This window comes from Amphiprion ocellaris, chromosome 18, assembly GCF_022539595.1.
Source record: "Amphiprion ocellaris isolate individual 3 ecotype Okinawa chromosome 18, ASM2253959v1, whole genome shotgun sequence".
Taxonomy (NCBI): Eukaryota; Metazoa; Chordata; class Actinopteri; family Pomacentridae; genus Amphiprion; species Amphiprion ocellaris.
Genome location: NC_072783.1, coordinates 26,674,442 through 26,694,847, shown reverse-complemented (window position 1 = coordinate 26,694,847; position 20,406 = coordinate 26,674,442).

Here is a 20,406-nt window from a genome sequence, read left to right as displayed (position 1 = left end):
TTGCGGGTACTGCAGATTCAATTAGTTCATATGTGGTTAGAAGAACTGGTTTACAAGATAATGATGCATTAAAATGAAGCTTTGCCTCATGTACAGTTAAAGGTCAGAGGTCAAGAGGTGTGACGTGGAACAGAGTGGTTCAGTGTACAGAAATGAGGCACTTGTATTATTTTCGTGTTATAAATGGCAGTTAATAAGCATATGTTGTATTTTTTTTACTTACATTTTTACTACTTTACTTGTGGAGTCAACATTTTTGCATGCAGAGAGAACATGCAACCTCCTCAAAAGCAGCAGGTTTGAACCCAGAACCTTCCTGCTTTCAGGAAACAGCAACAATCACTGCAACACAATGCAACACGCAAATAAACTAAACTACATTTTTAAAGCTTTTCCTTTTAATTAATGTTTAATCATTTGGATTATATATATATATATTAGAGCATGTAGCAACATACTGTCCTGCACCAGACTAGCTCTTCACAAAGCAGAATAAAACATTTGGTGATGCTGCTTTCTGGTGTTTTGCTCTGAGCTTCCAAACAGAGGAAGACATTTTTAAAAAGCAAACTAAATAGCCATCTATTCAGTCTGACTTGTAGGATTTTATGATGTTAGTATTTACCGTTCAAGAGTCTGGGGTCACTCAGGCAATTTCCATGAAAACTCACACTTTTATTCATGCACTAACATAACTGCACAAGGGTTTTCTAATCATCAATGAGCCTTTCAACACCATTAACTAACACAATGTAGCATTAGAACACAGGAGTGATGGTTGCTGGAAATGTTCCTCTGTACCTCTATGGAGATATTCCATTAAAAATCCGCCATTTCCAGCTAGAATAGTCATTTACCACATTAACAATGTCTAGACTGTATTTCTGATTAATTTAATGTCATCTTCATTGAAAAAAACTGCTTTTCTTTCAAAAATAAGTACAGTGACCACAAACTTTTGAACGGTACTGTTATTTTTAGTTTCTTTAATTAGCATTGACATTATCTATTTATTCTGCTTTATTATAATCACTTCATTTTGTGTAATAGTTATTTTTATTGATTGTACTACCATTCTACATTACACATCATCTTAAGCACCTTATGAAATTCCTTTTTCTTATTCCATTGTTTTGGTGTGAATTCATCTCTAAATCTTTAAATTTCTACTTCCTGTATTTCATCAGTCACCTGCAAAACACTTTGAACTGCATTTGATTAGTTTACAAACTGCTAAATACATAACATTTGATTGATTGGTTGATTTTAGAGTACATATTAATACAGATACCCACATTTTAAGTGTTTATTACATCAGCAGAAAGCAAGAGGAATCGAAGAAGACCAGAACTCCTTCCCGAATTATGAAAAAAAAATGAAAAATTAAAGCTGCAAGCAGCGTTGGACGGGTCCTCGCATCCATGCTCGTCGTCGAATCCACGCACGTCCACCAGGTGGCGCTGCGACCGAGAGTGTATATTGGCCTATGGATGTGATCACGTCCGCACTCTGATGACACATATAACATTTCAGGCAGATCGGACCATGTCCAGGCTAGTTATAGAGCTTTTCCTTCTATCCACCAGGTGGCGCTATGACTGTGGCTGTATTTCAGCATGTGAATGTCATCAGGGCGGGACTCTGATCATACATGTAAAGTTTGAGGCAGATTAGAGTATGTTTAGGGCAGTTACACAGCAGTTGATGTGTCATGTCGAAGCATCAAAGTTTGGGAGCCTGCCATGGCCACGCCCTCAGACTTTTGTGGAGCATTTTGATAACTTTTGATCACCCATGCCTGGAGTACATCCTGGCTGAATTTCATATCTGTCGGTGTTACCCTGTTTGAGTTGATAGCTTTTCAAAATGTCTAAAAATGACCCAAAATTGAAGGTTGGTGTTAAATTCTAGAAAGAAGAAGAAGATTAAAGAAAGAAAATACATAAAAAAGAAGCAATTAAATAAATGGGAAAAAGTTAAGACAATTAAACTTTTATAAAGTATGGGGGGAAAAAAGATGTAAGAAATTAAAGAATTGTATTTAATAAATAAACAGGAAATTTGTAAATAAGTGTTGTAGTCTTTTGCAGTTAATTGATGGATAGGCGTAGTGAGAGACAGCCAGACAATGGGGTAGAAATAAGAATGAGAACAACTAATATAGCACAGGGTTGCGAGCGGGAATCGAACCAGGGCCTCAGCATTGAGGACCAACTACATGCGTCAGTGGCTTAACCCGCAGAGCTATATGATCACACATGTTGGCTGTCAGCAAAGGTGTATCAATCCAATAGAAAGTCTAGGGGTAGGGTTCGGGTTACAGAGGAAGGTCCTGACAGTAGCAATGTACCAAAAACATGGATATAAAATTATACATTTTTTCATAATTTAATATTAAGTCACACTAGCCAAAAAATTCTTAGAATAAAGTTGGGGTTTTTCCTTCAGCCGTTGTGGTTGCACTGTACCTTTAGGTTATCTAGATCTACAACGGCTGAAGGAAAAACCACGGATTAATTTCTCAGAATATTCGGCTGCTTAGTATTAACATTAAAAATATTTATGTGTAATATTAATTACCCTATTTTTTTCATTACAACTGTAAGGACCTTCCTCTCCAACCCTAACCCTACCCCTAGACTTTCTATTGGATTAATACACGTTTTCAAGACCAGAACATGTGTGGTCATGTAGCTCTACGGGTTACGCCTGTGATGTTCAGGACTCATTCTTGTATTTTACACTCTCTGATGTTTTCTTTTCTTCATGTCTAGTGTGTGAATCATTTCTGGTTTGTCTCTTCAGTGTCTCATGTGGCCCTGCAGCTTCTCCTCCTCCACCTCCTCCTGAAGCCTTCATCTTCTTCATCATCAGCTGCTCAGTGACTCTGTTGGACATCTCACCGTGTGGCAGCAGCTCAGGTCAGTGGTGAAGATCCTCTTTATCAGCTCCACACCCACAGACGTAGTGAACGCAGCGTCTGTTGTTGTGCTAATAAGAAGCTGCATCTGAGCAGCAGCAGCTCTGTTCACTCCAGCCTCAGTCACACATGGAGTCAGAGCAACACTCTGTCAGAGCTGATTCCTCAATGTTAGATCTGATTAATCTCTCTCTAGTAACAGGTTATGTACCACAGGCTTTTAAGGTTGCTGTAATCAAACCTTTACTTAAAAAGCCCACTCTAGATCCAGATGTTTTAGCCAACTATAGACCAGTTTCCAACCTCCCATTTCTCTCCAAAATTCTGGAAAGAACAGTTGCAAATCAATTATGTGAACATTTACAAAGGAATAGCTTCTTTGAAGAGTTTCAGTCAGGCTTCAGAGTGCATCATAGCACAGAAACAGCTCTGGTGAAAGTTACTAATGACCTTCTCATAGCGTCAGATAATGGACTGGTCTCTATACTTATTTTATTGGACCTTAGTGCAGCATTCGATACAATCGACCACAAACTTTTATTACAGCGACTAGAACATTCTATTGGCATTAAAGGGACAGCACTGGACTGGTTTAAATCCTACTTATCAGACAGGTTCCAGTTTGTGCATGTCAACAATGACTCTTCTGAGCATACTAGGGTTAATCATGGAGTTCCTCAGGGTTCTGTCTTAGGACCAATACTGTTCACATTATACATGCTTCCCTTAGGCAACATTATTAGGAAGCACTGTATTAATTTCCATTGTTATGCTGACGACACTCAATTGTATTTATCTATGAAGCCAAATGAAACTAATCAGCTAGCTAGACTGCAAGATTGTCTTAAGGACATAAAGACCTGGATGACCTATAATTTCTTACTACTAAATTCAGACAAGACTGAAGTCATTGTATTTGGCCCCAAACATCTTAGAGAATTGCTTTCAAAGCATATAGCTACTCTGGATGGCATTACATTGGCCTCCAGTACTACTGTGAGGAACCTCGGTGTTATCTTTGACCAGGACATGTCCTTTAACTCGCACATAAAACAAATCTGTAGGACTTCCTTTTTCCACCTGAGAAATATTGTGAAAATCAGCAACATCCTGTCTCAGAGTGATGCAGAAAAACTAGTCCATGCATTTGTTACTTCTAGGCTTGACTACTGTAATTCCTTATTATCAGGTTGTCCCAATAGCTCTCTGAAACATCTACAGCTGATCCAAAATGCTGCAGCCAGAGTACTGACGATAGTTAGCAAGAGAGATCATATTTCTCCTATGCTGGTTTCTCTTCATTGGCTTCCTGTGAAATGTAGAATAGAATTCAAAATCCTTCTTCTGACATATAAAGCTCTTAACAACCAATCTCCATCATATCTTAAAGACCTGATAGTACCATATTATCCTAGCAGAACTCTTCGCTCTCAGACTGCAGGCTTACTTGGAGAAGCGACCTGTAACTTCTCTCTAAAAGTAGAATGGGAGGCAGGAGCCTTCAGTTATCAGCTCCTCTCCTGTGGAACCAGCTCCCAGTTTGGGTTCTGGAGGCGGACACCCTCTCTAATTTTAAGACCAGGCTTAAAACCTTCCTTTTTGACAAATCTTATAGTTAGGACTGACTGGGGGACCCTGAGGGGGTATGCTTGTGTTTTCATTTGCACAACTGACTTCCCCTCTTGACGTCCCTTAGTTCTGCCCCTAGTTATGCTGCTATAGGCCTAGGCTGCTGGGGAACCTCTCTTGATGCACTGAGCCCTTCTCTAACTACCTATGTATTTACTACATATACCATTATTGCATTACATTCACTCTGTTTCTTTCTGTGTCCTTTCTCCGAGTGTCCCTGGTCCCAGAGCTGGATGCTGGATGCTTCAGATGTGTGGTTGTGTTTTATGGTCCTTGTGTCCCGCCCCCCCACCTCTCTATCTCTACCCCTCTATCTCTACCTCTACCCCTCTATCTCTACCTTTCTACCTCTTCTGTCCCTCTCAACCCGCCCGGCCAGCAGGCAGATGGTTCCCCCCACATTAGAGCCGGGTTCTGCTCGAGGTTTTTTTCCCTGTTAAAAGGGTGTTTTCCTTGCCACTGTCGCCTTTTGGCTTGCTCTGGGGGTCAGGCATATGGGTTCTGTAAAGCGTCTCGAGACAATTTGACTGTAATTGGCGCTATATAAATAAAATTGAATTGAAAATTGAATTGAACTGAGAGCTCTCAGCAGTTTTCTACCCATTTAAGAACAGGACAAACCGAACAAGCTGTTGTATCGATTTGTCCACGATTTCCTCTCGTGTCCATTTTAAGGAGTTTGCAGTCAACCAAGGCCGACTCAGAATCACTCCCACCGGGAAGATCTGTGAAGGAAGGGCCACCCGGCTGGTCCAGAAGCTCCGGTCCAGCAGAGCAGCGTCAGGATGGAGACGTAACCGGGTGAGTTAACTAGAGAGGCGACACATTCACATAGAAAATCCAACAATTCCTTCTGTTTTTACAGTTTGTGACTCTGGTAAATGGTGTCATTTTTCAAAGCTGGTGGGTTTTGGGCTTCACAGATTGAACCTAAATGCTTTTCTTAAACAAACTGCTGAGCTGCTGCACAGTGAAATGTTTGAGTGGAGCTCAGGATGAAAGCATCAGAGCTGTTTTACATGTTTTTATGTTCAGCTAATATCATTTCCTCTGGACAATGTTTGTGGTGTTAGAAGTGGACGTTTGTAGGGAGTTTTCAGTTGTGATACTTAAATGCATAAATATTTGCAGTGGTGGTTTCACTGCAAGCATCTACTGATGTCACCAGTGAAGTAAATAAAAACAGCATTTGTTGAACTTTACGCCTCTCAGTGTCTGCAGTTAGTTTAGCTGAATCAATGCAAAGATATTTCTATTTTTCTACATGACAGGAATGTCAGTGAAATCCAAATGCTAAGAATAAACAAGTGATCTGCCTGGTCACAGATCCCACTTTAATCCAAAATAAAGACTTTGCAAGGAAATGAACTTGAAATATGAGCCACCAGTAAAAGTTGTGATCAGACAGAAGGGCCTGTATTTTATCTTTGGAGAAGTTTAACATGTAAGTTTGTGCAGCTGATCAGTGGTGAGGCCTGTGGATGACTGGAGATGTGTGTGGACACTTAGACGAAGCAGCAAATGTGTTGAAAATGAGTTGTCTTCTCAGAGTCTTGAAGATGTTTTGTCAGAGCTAAGAAAGAAGTAAGAGATCCTGCAGGTGATTGTTGAGTGGTGTTGAGGAATTTGAATGTAGAGGAATAGCAAAGAGATTTTGAAGATATTTAAGCCATAAGTTGTATTTTATTTGTTTGCTGTTCTCTCCCATTTGTAGTGAAGAGAAGTGATTTGACATGAAAAAATGTGATTTGTGTGGATTTGAAATTGTGTTAAAATGTAAAAATGAGTGATGAGGAGAAGAGTGTGACTTTTTAGTATTGTGTTTTTTAGCGTGTTCTTTAAAAGTTGTAGGTAGATTATCTTCTTTTTTTGATTTTGTGGATTGTTTTTTTTTTCTTTCAGTGTTGATGTCACCGCCTTGACGAATAGAAGAAAAGCCTGTATTTGGGTATGTAGGACCAGTAGTCCAGAGGTAGTGATGGTGGTTTGGAACCTGGAGAGTGCAGGTTCAATCCCCCACTCTGCTCAAGCTTTTTTTTTTACATTTGGGCAAAATCTGCCTTCGTGCCTTCGTGCCTTCGTGCCTTCGTGCCTTCGTGCCTTCGTGCCTTCGTGCCTTCGTGCCTTCGTGCCTTCGTGCCTTCGTGCCTTCGTGCCTTCGTGCCTTCGTGCCTTCGTGCCTTCGTGCCTTCGTGCCTTCGTGCCTTCGTGCCTTCGTGCCTTCGTGCCTTCGTGCCTTCGTGCCTTCGTGCCTTCGTGCCTTTCGTGCCTTCGTGCCTTCGTGCCTTAGTGCCTTCGTGCCTTCGTGCCTTCGTGCCTTCGTGCCTTCGTGCCTTCGTGCCTTCGTGCCTTCGTGCCTTCGTGCCTTCGTGCCTTCGTGCCTTCGTGCCTTCGTGCCTTCGTGCCTTCGTGCCTTCGTGCCTTCGTGCCTTGCTTATGGGTAAATCTCCTGGTTTTCCTTTTTCCCAGGATCCATCCTTGAAGTCCAGTCCAGTCCAGTGACACTCCACACCACAACCTTTCCACTCCACTATCATCCTCAACAAGGTTCCCAGCGGGGATTCGAACCATGACCGTCCACATGACAGACACCACACCCTCTGTGTGAGCTATCTGTCACACAAGGTCCCTGGTGGAGTTTGTTGTAATGATGGTTGCAAGAGGTTGTCATGCAGCCAAAGTGTAAAAAGAGCCTTGAGCTGGATTCCAACCAAGGACCTCCTGGATAAGAGGCAGATAACTTACCACTGCACTATCCTTCCTACTGGGTGTAGCTGTTAGTTTTCATAAATGATGGTACACAAAAGTATTAAGGAAGTGAAGATAATAAAGGTACTAAGGTACCGGGGAGGCAAAAAACTTACCTCTACACCACCTGTCCTACAAGATGTTGCTCTAACCTTTGCTTAAATGATGCTATCAATTAGTACTGGCGCAACCAAATGACAAATAAAAGGTGTGAGTGGAGATCTGAATCATGTGAGGTTTGTTTCTGAGACTGAATACACCCAATCTCATCTGATCTGCAAAGCTAAGCAGGGTTGGGCCCTGGTTAGTATTTGATGGGAGACTACCTGGGAATACCAGGTGCTGTAGCTTTTTACTTCTCCTCACAACCTGAACAACACACTGCTAGCGACAGCTATCAACTAAAACCTCTTGGTTTCTTTATTATACACTCTATGAGGTGGATAAGCTGCAGCTCATGCTGATTTATTGCTGCTTCTGGTTGGAGCCAAAGAACAAAGGCTTCACCTGTTGGAGCAGCTGATGTCCTGCAGCCTCTTCACCACAGAAAGCCTCTGACAGCTTCAATTCTTTACACTCTGACTGCAAGACACCAATCACATAGGAACATTTACATGTATGGAACAAAGAGCTGAGCTGACACTCAACATATGTTTGAGCATTTATTGATAAAGACATTCAAACATGTCTTTCGGGGTGCAGGGAGCAATTCTGAGGACCTTTTATGGTTGTGTGGTGGTATCAGCCATCCTGTATGGACTGGTCTGCTGGAGCAGCAGCATCACGGCTGCAGACAGGAAGAGACTAAAGAAACTGGTTAAGAAAGCAAGCTCTGTCCTGGGCTGGTGGTAGACAGGAGGATGATGACAAAGCTGTTGTCTATCATGGAGGACATCTCCCACCCCCTGCAGGAAACAGGACCATCACCGGCAGCTCCTTCAGGGACAGACTGCTTCACCCACGATGTTTGAAGGAGGTCCTTCCTTCCTGCAGCAGTCAGACTGTGTTCAATCAAGCCTGCTCCCAGTAGTTCAGATCACCCATGAAGTAACTGCAATAAAATGTAAATAAGTCAATATGTGCAGTTTCACAGGGTTTTTTTTTTTTTTACAAGCATTTCTATTTCTTCTCTAAGGAGAAAGCATCTATTTATATCTGTGCACTGAGTGCTGCTTTTTTTTTTTTTTTTTTTAACTTTTTTTCCTATCTGCTACTGCCACACTGAAAATTTCCCCACTGCAGGATCTACCTATCCATCCATCTATCTATGGTCCATCTACCTCCCTACCTATCTATCCATCCATCCATCCATCCATCCATCCATCTATCCATCCATCCATCCATCTCTCTCACAGGTGTGGGGAATGATTCACCTGTTCTCAATCACCTTAATCCACGAAGGCCCGGTTCTTCATTCTTCCGCTCTCTGCCAGACCACAGACTCTGAAACCAGAACCTTTCTCCTACAATTAGTCTGGTTTCCCCTTTTTGTTTTCACCTTGGTTTAGTTATCCTTTCTGTGTTGGTTTTAGTTTCATTCGTTAAATAAACTCCTTGTAATCTTTGACCTGTGTCTGCAGATGTCCTGTGACACCAATGATCCCATCTGATATTTAGCATGTTTTCAATTATTGGTCCCATTTCTTAAAAAAAAAAAAAAAAAAAAAAAAGCCCCCTGAAATCTGATCAGATAAATGAATGTGAAACTACTTTGGGTCTGCTGCAGCTGCCTCCCTCTGATCTTGTTCCTGCCCACAGCACAATCTGATCAGTGAAACACTGAAGGACAACTTCAGCATGTAAAACATAAATAAGCAAAGGCTGCAACTCGTGATTATTTTAATTTTAACTTAACTTTATGTGCTGTTCAAAAACTTTATTTTTCCTGCAAATGTGTAGTGATTCCAAATCTTGGTTATTGATCTCCTTGATTACAAAAAAAATCTGTATCGACCCGGAAAAAAAACAAACATGTCAGGCACCCTATGATGTTAACTGTTTGCCTGAATGTTTTGTTTAAAATCCTCAGTAATAACCTTTGACTGGTTGCTCTTAACCCTGTAAAACTCACTGCTGCAAAAATACAACATCATCTTATTTTTAATTACTATTTTCTATTATATATATCTGAAATAAACCCTAATCTGTGGGTCTGACAGCAGCGTGAGGTCAAAGAAGCTGCCATCAGCTGCTGCACTTCTGTCCGTCCAGCAGATGGAGCCATGGAGCTGCAGTGAAGTGAAGAGCAGCACAAGGCAACCACCACTTCCATCCACTGACGCATTCAATTTGACTGACGCTAATGTTTTATTGACTTCCAACCACTAAACCAATATGATCACTGATGCACTGAGCTGAAGAAGTAATGTTACATTTCAAACATAACTGGGGAAATAACCGAAACTTCTTCCTTAGGAAAGGAGAAAGTATAAGAGTATAAAGGCAGTGCAAGAATAAATAAGAAAAAAATGGTGCAAAAATTGCCCATAGCATTATATACAGATGACTTTATTCTTAAAAAAAAAACAACAAACATGTAGAAGACTATATACAGAGGATCAGGTTTCAGGTATAGATAGATCGACAGATGAATCCTTACTGTGAAAATATTTAAAGACATTGAACATTGTGCAATATAAGGTCAGTCAGCAGCCTCAGTTCATGCACCAAGAAAACTTTTATGCATTTTTTAAAAATAAAAAATTACATGTTTCTAAATTTTCTCCATTTACAAGGCAGGGAGAAACTTCTATATTACTATATAAACTTAATAATAATAATAATAATAATAATTATTATTATTATTATTATTATTATTATTATTATTATTATACAAATTATGTTATTATTGGAATAATTTCTTACCCTACAACACTTTTTTTTTCACTGTTTACTGTGTGTTTAACTGGAAGTGTGTTTGAAAATAAAGCAAAAGCTCATGTCATGTGTCAATGTCTAGTTTCAAAACCTTTATTCTGCTTTTTCAGTAGATATTCTTGAAGCATCCATTGTGTTCCCTCATTTTCTTATGCCTAAATTAATAAAATTGGCATTTTAACCATCAATTTACACTCTGAAATCCATTCTGAAAACATGTTTTTAAACCTTTGTGCAATTTTATTAAAACTCCAAATCTGAAATCCCTCATTTGCAAAAGGATTCAGACCCTTTATTCACTCGGTAGACGCTGTGCATCTTCTCTGGCAATTTGCAGAAAGCTTTACATGCCTGAATTTGGGAAGTTTCTTCTTACTACATCCTCTCAAAGTGTACAAATCTAGGCTTTAGCTGGCCCACTCAGGGATTTGATTGTATTCATCCTTTCCTTCAGTTATAACAAGTCTCCATCTCCATGCCACTGAGGAAATCCCACCACAGCATAGTTGCTTGGTTGTTTGTCTTAATGTGCAGTGTGAATTTTGGAACTTTATACAGATGTGTGTTTCTGAACTATAGCCAATCTTTTCAATTCACCAGGAGTAGACTTTTATACATCCTCAGGATAACAAAAACAAATATAATGCACCTGATCACGTCTGAATACAGTAGCCTAAATATTCTAATAAATGAAAGACAGAATTTTTTAGTTTTCTAAAAAAAAAAAAAGCAAAACATTCTAAAAGCACACATTCACTTTGTCATTATAAGTTATTGGGAGTAGATGTATGAGCAAAACTTTAATTCCATCCTTTAAAAATCAAACCTAGAATAAATTACTGAGGTTTACCATAATTAAGTGTGCCAATGCAACAACACTGAATAACAGTTATTAATATTCCTCTGAAATTCCTCAAGATATCAGGGTATTTGATGCCACAAAAGAGGATGCTATTGACAAAAAACTTGATATTATACATATGTTTGGAATGTATTTTTCAGTGTATTTGAATTTATTGATATATAATATCTATACAGTATGTCTCTATATAAAGAAATAAGTACATTTATTTGTTTGTATAATTATAGCATTTTATTAATATGAGTGACACAGTGGGGTAGTGGCCAGCACTGTCACCTCAAAGTTCCTGGGTTCAAATCTCAGCCCAAGGTCTTTCTGGGTGGAATCTGTGCCTGTGTGGGTTTTTTACCAGTCACACAGTCCTACAGATTATCAAGTATAAGAATGGGTGGATTTTTTAATATCCATGTTTCAACTTTTACATAAGACAAAATGTATTTATTCATAGATTTATTATCCATATTTTATGCCATTAAAATCTGAGGCAAATTAGTGTTAGTCCAGCAGAAAGTGTTCAACAAATTTGATAATTTCGGATGGAATGATCTTAATAATATTTTACATTATCTACACACTTACCTGTAGTTAATGGAACTTGGCTTATTTCTTAGAGCAAATCTGTGAAGAATCTCCCTGACTCCACCGTGGATGCTCGTCAGAAAGATTCTGTTTCCCTTACAGTTTTACTAATGACATTAACAAAGCATCAATACATTTTCTAGACCAATATCTATGATCCATATCCTGTTCAGTGACCCTCCTTCTCTGTTAGGTTAAAGTTCTAAATAAGGTAACCTCCCAGGTAACAGTGGTCTTCATAAATGTTGTAGTTAAATGGGCCTGTGTGTAAGTATTGAAACACACTTATTACTATTCCTCAGGCTAATTACAGCAGGACATATCGACTGACAAGCTGAACTGGTATATTGCGCCTGATATTGTCTGATACTCATTAGTTTTTGTCCCAATAATAATCATAAATACTCACAATGAGCATATAAATAATAGACAACGGTTACGTTATTGCTCTAGATGGATTTAGTTTAGAAATGGTTCGGGTTACTTTGGATATCTGTGTTCAGCTAATCTCCTGTTTTTACTTTTTGTGAATTAATGCAATAACAAGGCTGACGTGAGGTGCAGCGCTGGACTTGGGGTGGGATGAGCTCTCACTCCCAACTCTCGTTCTCGCGGTATTACCTTCAAGGTTTATTGACAAGCTAATTAGCCAGATGGGACCCCTGTAGTGGCCAGGCTGAACAGAGGTAACACGGTGTCAGGGCTTTCCTGTGTGGATAAAACAACCGCTCTCTCTTTATTTTCAAACCGACACACCGGTGGACGCAAAACGTCCAGTTATTTGACAACAACGAGCCTGTGAAAGGTAGGATTTCTATATGAATTATGGTCTGAATTCCTGCAGCGCCTGATTCATCCTCGGATGCTGTAATATCACGTCCACTGACTGCTGTCTGTGCACATGTAACACTAGAACGGGTCGGGGCTGTGTTTTGTTGTGGAGATGTAATTTCTGTCTTTATTTCGTGACAATGTCGGGTCATTGAATCATTCAGCATTTTACCATGTCATCTAGTCGGATGCTATTTGCTGGGATGTAGGTTTTAGTTTTTGACCACCAGGTGGCGCTGCGTGTCTGACATTCAACCCAGCTGCTTTTCACCAGTTCAGCAGGCACATTGACAAGTCTTTATTTTAGCCTAATGAAATCGATAAGCATTGATTTTTAGTGGGGGGAGTCCATTTTCCAGAGAGGACAGGGTGTAGGGTTTGCAAAAAACCTTCAGAAGACGACGCCTACGGTCCATCCACTTCTTATTTTAACCAAATAAAAAAATATCACATTTGATAAGCTCCAAACACTCATTTATATGCAGTTTCTTTTTTTGTTTGTTTTTTAAAAAATGGATTTCTAAGTGTCTTGGGGCCTCATTGCTCTGTTGAAAGAACCTTTAATAGTTTCTTAGGCCTGTATTGAGTTTTAAAAGCTACACATTTCCAAGGAAACCTGCTGAAAAATGAAACCGTTACAGAATCACTGTTCAAATCATGAAAGAACACGTCAAGATAAAATTGTTACAAATGTTGTTATAAATGGCTCATTTAGGTGAAGAAAGTGAGGCAGTAGGTTTGAAAATTTTAATAATTTGAACTGCTTTTCTCAATTCCCACGATTTTTGCATTCTAGAGTAAATTTGGGTATCATATATCTCCCCCTGATCATTAAATACTTTTCTTGGATGATAGTGACCTTACTAATCTTTAAATAGTAATATGTAATCATTTTACTGGTCTCTTTGGTGTTTTTTTTGCTAGTGTTAGATGTCTGATAAATTATGTACACTTATTCTATAACAAAGCAGTATAATAGCTAAGCAGCAGTAAAAATGTGATATTATCAATCTAAAATGCTAATTAGCTAAATTTATGTTAAGCTATGCTACATTGGCTTACTGTAGCATTAGCAAGCTAGCTTTAATCATTGCTAAACATCCCTTTTTCACAGTTAATTTATAACTTGTCTCCTCTCAATTGGAAATTAATTGGCAATATTTGAACTGTTTACCAATAAAAATATAAAATAAGTTCTGTGTATTTTATCTAGTATTTAATGTTGCATTTGAAGTTGGAGCAACATCAATATTTGAGAATATGGTTAGTTTATGCAGAAGCAACATGTTTGTATTGTGTAAACTGATTTACAAGGTAAGGTTACCCCCAGGGGCTTCTTCTCCCAGTAAGGGAGCGAATGTCGCTGGATTTTGGTAGATTTTTTGTGAATGTTCTTAAAGAAAATATTAGAAGTTTTACTGTTATATATGTAATCAATTTAGATATTTTTAGGATTTTTTGGAAGATTTTTACTCATTTTTTGAAAATATTTACAAGACTTTTCTTGCCAAATTTGGGGAATATTTTTAAAATAAAACTTTTAAGGGAAACTTTTAAGGAATTATTGGAATTTTCTTCCTGAAGGTTTTGCAAATTTTCAGAAATTTGGGGAATTTTTTGCAGAATTTTTGTATTTTTTTAGACAAGGAAACAATATTTTTGGTGCCCATAAACAAAGACAACAGGAGGGTTAAATGAATAAATACATTTGATGCATTTTGAACTGTCCACTGATCAGCACCATGGACAGCGCAATGCACTAAAACTAACCGGTTAAAGTGGCTTCTGAACAATGAATGCTTTATGCATGTTGGTTACTTGTTTGAGAGGCAACAACAGACTTTTTTATCCTTTCATTTACATCCTCACATCTCAGTGTGAGATTACCTCCATCATAGTTTTGTAGCAGAATATAATTGGCCTCTTCTGCTGAAATAATGACTCTTCATACAACTAATATGTGATCCGGTCAAGTAGGTAATTAGCATAACTCTGTATAATTGGTGCTGTTCCTCCAGAATACAAATTTGGAAAATGATACATCTACATTACCTCTTATTACACTGGATATATTATGCAAATGTAGGGTCATCCACTTGGACAGGACGTTTCTGGACAAGTAGCTGCATAATATCGCAGACACTTGAAAAGAAAAGTCACAGATAAATGTGAGGGGTCACAAAATTGTTACATTGATTAAAAAGCGAAACAAAATGTTTGAAATGCAGACTTTTGACTCATAGCGATGATTGTATAATACGGAGTAAAAAAGAAAAAAGTGCAATGCCTTTCAAGCTAAATTATGCATCAGTTGAAATAAAGTAACCATAAGCTACTTTAGGAAAAGCAGAATAATCATCAAGAAGGTCACTAATGCAATATGTGGCTTATCTGACTGTTAATAGATCCATTTAAATGTTTAATTGGCAAGTAGTTCACTGTTATGTCACACAAAATGTAGAGAGTTGTTGTTTGCTTATTCCCTCATGAAATTAATCTTTATTGCCTCTTCTGAGAAGGTAAAAATCTTACTAGTTGAACTACTCATTACTTAGGCCATAAACTCAAATGAGGAGTCACAATTCGGTATTTAAAGATAGGTTTCTTTTCATTTTTAGGAGAGTCACAAACATAAACCACCAAGGAACCACGGGCCTAAACTGACTGAAAATGCAAGAGAAAAGCTCAAACAAAAAGAGGCAGGGGATATCCAGTTTTTGTTTTTTTGCTAAAGGGGGTGCAGCATTACGTCTTCCCAAAAATTAAATGAGTCATGGTCACAAGTAGGCTGAAATAAACAGGCCTAAAGGTAGTGTTCATCAGCCAGCCCCCTACACTGCTGACCATCCAGGACTGTAGTAGACCACCAGCCTGTTCCCCATTGGCTCACCCCAGACCAGGAGATACAGCTGTGGGTGGTGACCGAGAAAACGTCACAGTGCCTGTGATTTTCCCTGCTGCTTCCAGCTTTACACGCAGCAATGATGGGAAATGAATCTGCCCTGGCTTTCCTTAAAAGGAAGAGCAAAGCACCGTTCAATCAAAAGTCAATTACTTGCTATGGGCCAAGTGTACGTCACGTCCCCATGAGCTACAACACTGCAGTGGCTGATGTGAGCGGCAGAAAATATGTTGTCCTGGCTGCGGTCGTCAGTTACTGAACAGAAAAACAGAAGCGGGGTGTTGTTGTTTTGGTAAAAAGCATTTATACTGTACTTGTAGTTAATCATGTTTTAGAATTATATTTAAAACATTACTTGAGCTTAAGCAGTAGATTAATTTGTCACAGCCAGATATTAAATGAAGAGAAATTAGATTTTTTTTCCATATTATTTCCCTTAAAGTAGAAATAAATGACAGACACGAAAAACTTTGCATCTTAATAACCTTTAAAATATTAATAATTCATGAGGATAAAATTGTCTCTCTATTGAAGCCACATTATTCCAATCTCTTTCCCTTCACCATTTAGTAAGAGACTATGAATAAAATACTAATATTAGATTAATTGCTTGAATAGGTGAACCCATAAACATAATTACAGTTATACATTTTGGCCACCCCGGTTATGTTGGCTGTGTAAATGACTTGTTTTTGCGATAGCACGTCTCACATCTTGTCAATCCAAACATCTTCACTTGTCAGGATTCAGAATTGTACATTTCAGAAAATATCTGCTTAATATTCCTGCTTATTGTCCTGCACCCTGAAAGAAAAGGTTCATTATCATGAACTACTTCCTCACAATACATGTAATGAGATACAAACTGATTCCCCTGCAGCCAAAAAGAGAAGGCATCCAACAAAAGCAGCATTAAAAATCATCAACATAATTACGAACACTTCCCCTGTAACAGCTGGTGAGCAGCTACACTCAGGGGTATTTGGGAAGTGTAGTTAATCCAATGATAATCTTGAGCATGGTTTACACATATTATCGCTTTAATTGCTACGTGTGCTATGCAATTATACCTTCACCAATTACATGGCTATAGTTTACTAGCCTGTCTAAGCAGTTGGTTCCCTCTAATAGATGCCCTTTATCAACGCGTGCGAGTGAAGCCACCAAAACGTAGGCTAATGGATGTTCCATTGACATAATGAATTAATTATATGCTCCGAAGTAGAGTGGTGCGGGATAGTGCTGGTCCGTGCTATACAGAGTTAGCGGAGAGAAGTGGGAGATTCTAAGATGAGAAGAGACTCAGGATGGAGCGCGGTGAAACCAATGAAGGTGTGTATGTGTGAGTACAGTGTGTGTGTGTGTGTGTGTGTGTGTGTGTGTGTGTGTGTGTGTGTGTGTGTGTGTGTGTGTGTGAGTGCGTCCACGCGTGTGTCGATCCATTAGAATGCAGAGTGTGTCCTCCGCCAGTGTGAGTCACCCCCCACTCCCCCTCCCCTCCTCATCCACCCACCTCGCACCACCAGCAGCATCTAACTGCAGTCACTGCCTAATATTGTGCCTCTGACTTCACACCGGCCAACTGAGGATTCTGTTTCTACGGCAACACGCTCCAGTCTCCTCCCCCCTTTCGTCTCCAGCACCCTCCCTCCAATCTTCTGCCCCCCTCCTCTTCCCGACACAGACCATGTGACTTTCAGGAAGGCTTCTCCAACCTCCCCTTTATTGTTATTAACCCTCTCGTGACTGGGTCGCTGCCAGAGGCTCTCAGCAGCAGGCTGCCTGGCTGCCTCCTCGCTTCTCGGAGGTTTCAAAGGAAAATCAGACGCAACCGTAATCTCCCTCAAAGATCAAAGCGATGCTTGATCTAAATGCTGGATTACCATATTTAAGAACATGACAGAATGAGTCAATATGTTTCCTCGGTTGTCTGGGACACTTATTGTAACTATGGACAAGCGACTGGCCCATGGAGTTTATAAAAACTATATTATTCCTTCAGGTTATTGTTATATTATTAAGATACCAATATGTAAAAGAACTTTGGGATGCTTGTTTTTCTGTAAAAACTACAAAACAAAGCAAAAAACAGGAACCCTTTTGAAAGAATTAAACATTCTACAATGATTGGAGGGATTTTTCTTTAAAAAGCAAAGGCATCCAAAATAATTCATTTTACTTGACATGACATAGAGATAGAGAGTTTTGTGGTGCTGATTCAAACGGTCCAACAAATGAGTTGTGTTGTCTTGTATAGCGGCAACAATTTGCAAGACACTGCTGACTGAGTACCCGTTTTTGGTCCGCGTCATCCTTTCTGTAGCCAAAATATTTCCATACAACTGATGCTGTATTTTTCTTTGCAACCAAATCTTCTCTTTCGCAACACAGTGTGTCCAAGAACCCTGAAATCTGAGAAAATTTAGTTCTATCAGGAAGACTTCTCTTGTAGATTAGTCATGAAAAATGAGAACTGTGTGAGCAAAAACAGTTGTAACAAGATAGGTTTCAGTTCATTTGAGTGTTGCGCGTGCTGCGATGTCAATGCTGAAACAATAAATTGTGCAACTCTACTCTGTGCGCTACGTGACCAGTATCAAACAGCAGACAGACAAAGAGGATTTACCTACTAAAGTCAGATATTTCACACAGGAGATTAAGAACAGAACCAAAAGACTGTAATTAATCAGTTAACCAGATACATGACTCTGAAGGTATTCTAAGTATTTTGGGGGATTTTTTTCGCCTTTTAGGCTTTATTATATAGGACAGTGGAGAGACACGGGGAAGTGGGGAGAAAATTGGGGGAGGACCTGCAGCAAAGGGCCATGGGCTGGATTCAAGTTGAGCCACCGGGACGAGTTTTTCCTTTTTAACATATAAACTTAAAGCAGCTACGATAATAACAATGTGAAAGGCATCACTCAGAGTAATGAACCTACAGGAAATTGCCATCTAAATTTTCAGCTCCGCTCAATTCTAAACAGCTTTTAGTGAGTTTCAGGTCATTGTTTTGGTTTTATGGCTGCATGTTAAAAGTTCTGTTACTCTCTCAATATCATTTACCAGATGGCTGTTTTGGGGAAAAAGCTCCAAACCTCGCTCTACACTATATGCATGGAGCCAAAGAGCAGACAAACATAGTGAGTGACCAGCTAGTAAACATAGTGGAGCATTTGAAGAGCTAGATTTTCCCTCATGAATTGATAGAGACCAAAAACAAAGCCAAAAGTAAGTATTTGAGTATAAAGGTTAATCATTTGGCTAAAATAGTGTTGTTTCATGTCTACCGGATGTGTAACTGTATCATTAATCAGGTTTTTATGATTTGTTTTGTTTTTCTTGTGAGCATGTGGTACTATAATGCAGGCAAGGTCAAATGAGAGCAGAAATCCAACACTCATCCTTGATAGAGTTTTGAAGTGTAGAGAGTAGCCTTGGCATCCGGCAGTGATCTCACCTGAATATTGCCTCATTGGCACAACTGTCTCCTCATCATCCCGCTGGGAGACATGTTGGTCGTGTATATGTGTGTTTGCGTGCACGCGTCTGAGCACACGCACGGGTGAATGGATGAACTTTATGAATGAAAAGTCCTCTTCCTGAGCTGCAGACAGGAGGTGAGATCATCTTGTTGAAATGGAGAATCCCCCCCCGCAACACCCTCCCTCACCCACCCTCCGATACGGGTTGGCGCCAATTTAATGAATCCCATCAGTGGACGATATGGATGAAACACACAGCAGTGGCAACCTGATTGATGACAGCACTGGCCAATATCAGCTTCCCCCGACAGACGGAAAGAGATGGCTCCATAGTGCGTATTGACACGTATTCACACAAACGCAGACACACACTTACCTCCCTCCTTCATCAGACGTCTCAAAGAATATCTGCTATTCTGTGGTTGGTTTCCAGTCAATATTACGATGAAGCAGAGTGACAATTATCTTTGCTTTTTTTTGTTCACGTTCCCTTTAGGAATAGAGTTGAGTGGATTGGATGATTGGCCACCTATTCAGCGATGTGTGAGTGAAAGTGACAATGAGTAACACGAGGGGCTCTCGATGAGGATCCATAAATAGGCTCTCCATAGAGCCAGAAGCTGCCCTCCCCCTCATTCTCTAGTCTACATCCAACCACACACACACTAACACACCTCTACTCTACCACCTTCCCCCTGAGCGGACTGGGACAATCTGTGTCCACTTGGCACCGGGTCCCATGCAACATACTGTACACTTAGAGTCAGAGGCATGTGTACGCACACGCACACGCATGACATTCCTCTCGACATTCTCCACTGCAGGCTTCTGTTAATTCCCTCCTACGGATCTTGATGCATATTGCCAAACAATGCAGCGTTTTACATCAGCTCTTTGGGTGGATACCACAGTGTGTTTGTTGAACAGTCACTCAGTTTAGTAGCCTGATTTTCATTAATTATCTCTGAAAGTAAAAGAATCCTAACTGGATATGTAATGTGTCACGAGAAAAGGCAAATAGCTGATGCAAAATCTACGGTGCAGTATTTTAAAAGTAAATGGGAATCCCACTGAATATATTTCTGAGGAGCTGCCACCTTGTAGATTGGAGGTTTTTTGTCTGATAAGGAAGGATGCCCTGCAGCGCTCATTCTGTGCTTATTTCTGATGGAGTAACCACAACAGAGGCAGAATCTGTGTTGGTGGACATCACAGGCAGCTGTACCCATCCTTAGAGGCCTGAACATCCCCGAAGAGGAGCCGTCCTGCTACTACAAGCTACAATAAATAAATCATGAGGAAAGTTTTAAGAAGAAGATAGAAATAGAAAAGAACATGGGCTTCTCCATTCAGACTGCCTTAAGACAGAGAAAGGGAAGAATTTTAGATGGGGACCACATAAAATAGCAAGAATGATTAAAGAAACTGATTTTTTTTTTTTTTTTTTAAATCTCTGTTTCTTTTTCATGTGATTTTAAAACCTTACATGAAACATTCATAACCCACATTTCTTAGGTTTGGCTTTTGGAATATTCATTTAGGATCTTAAGATGTTAATATTCCATTAAAT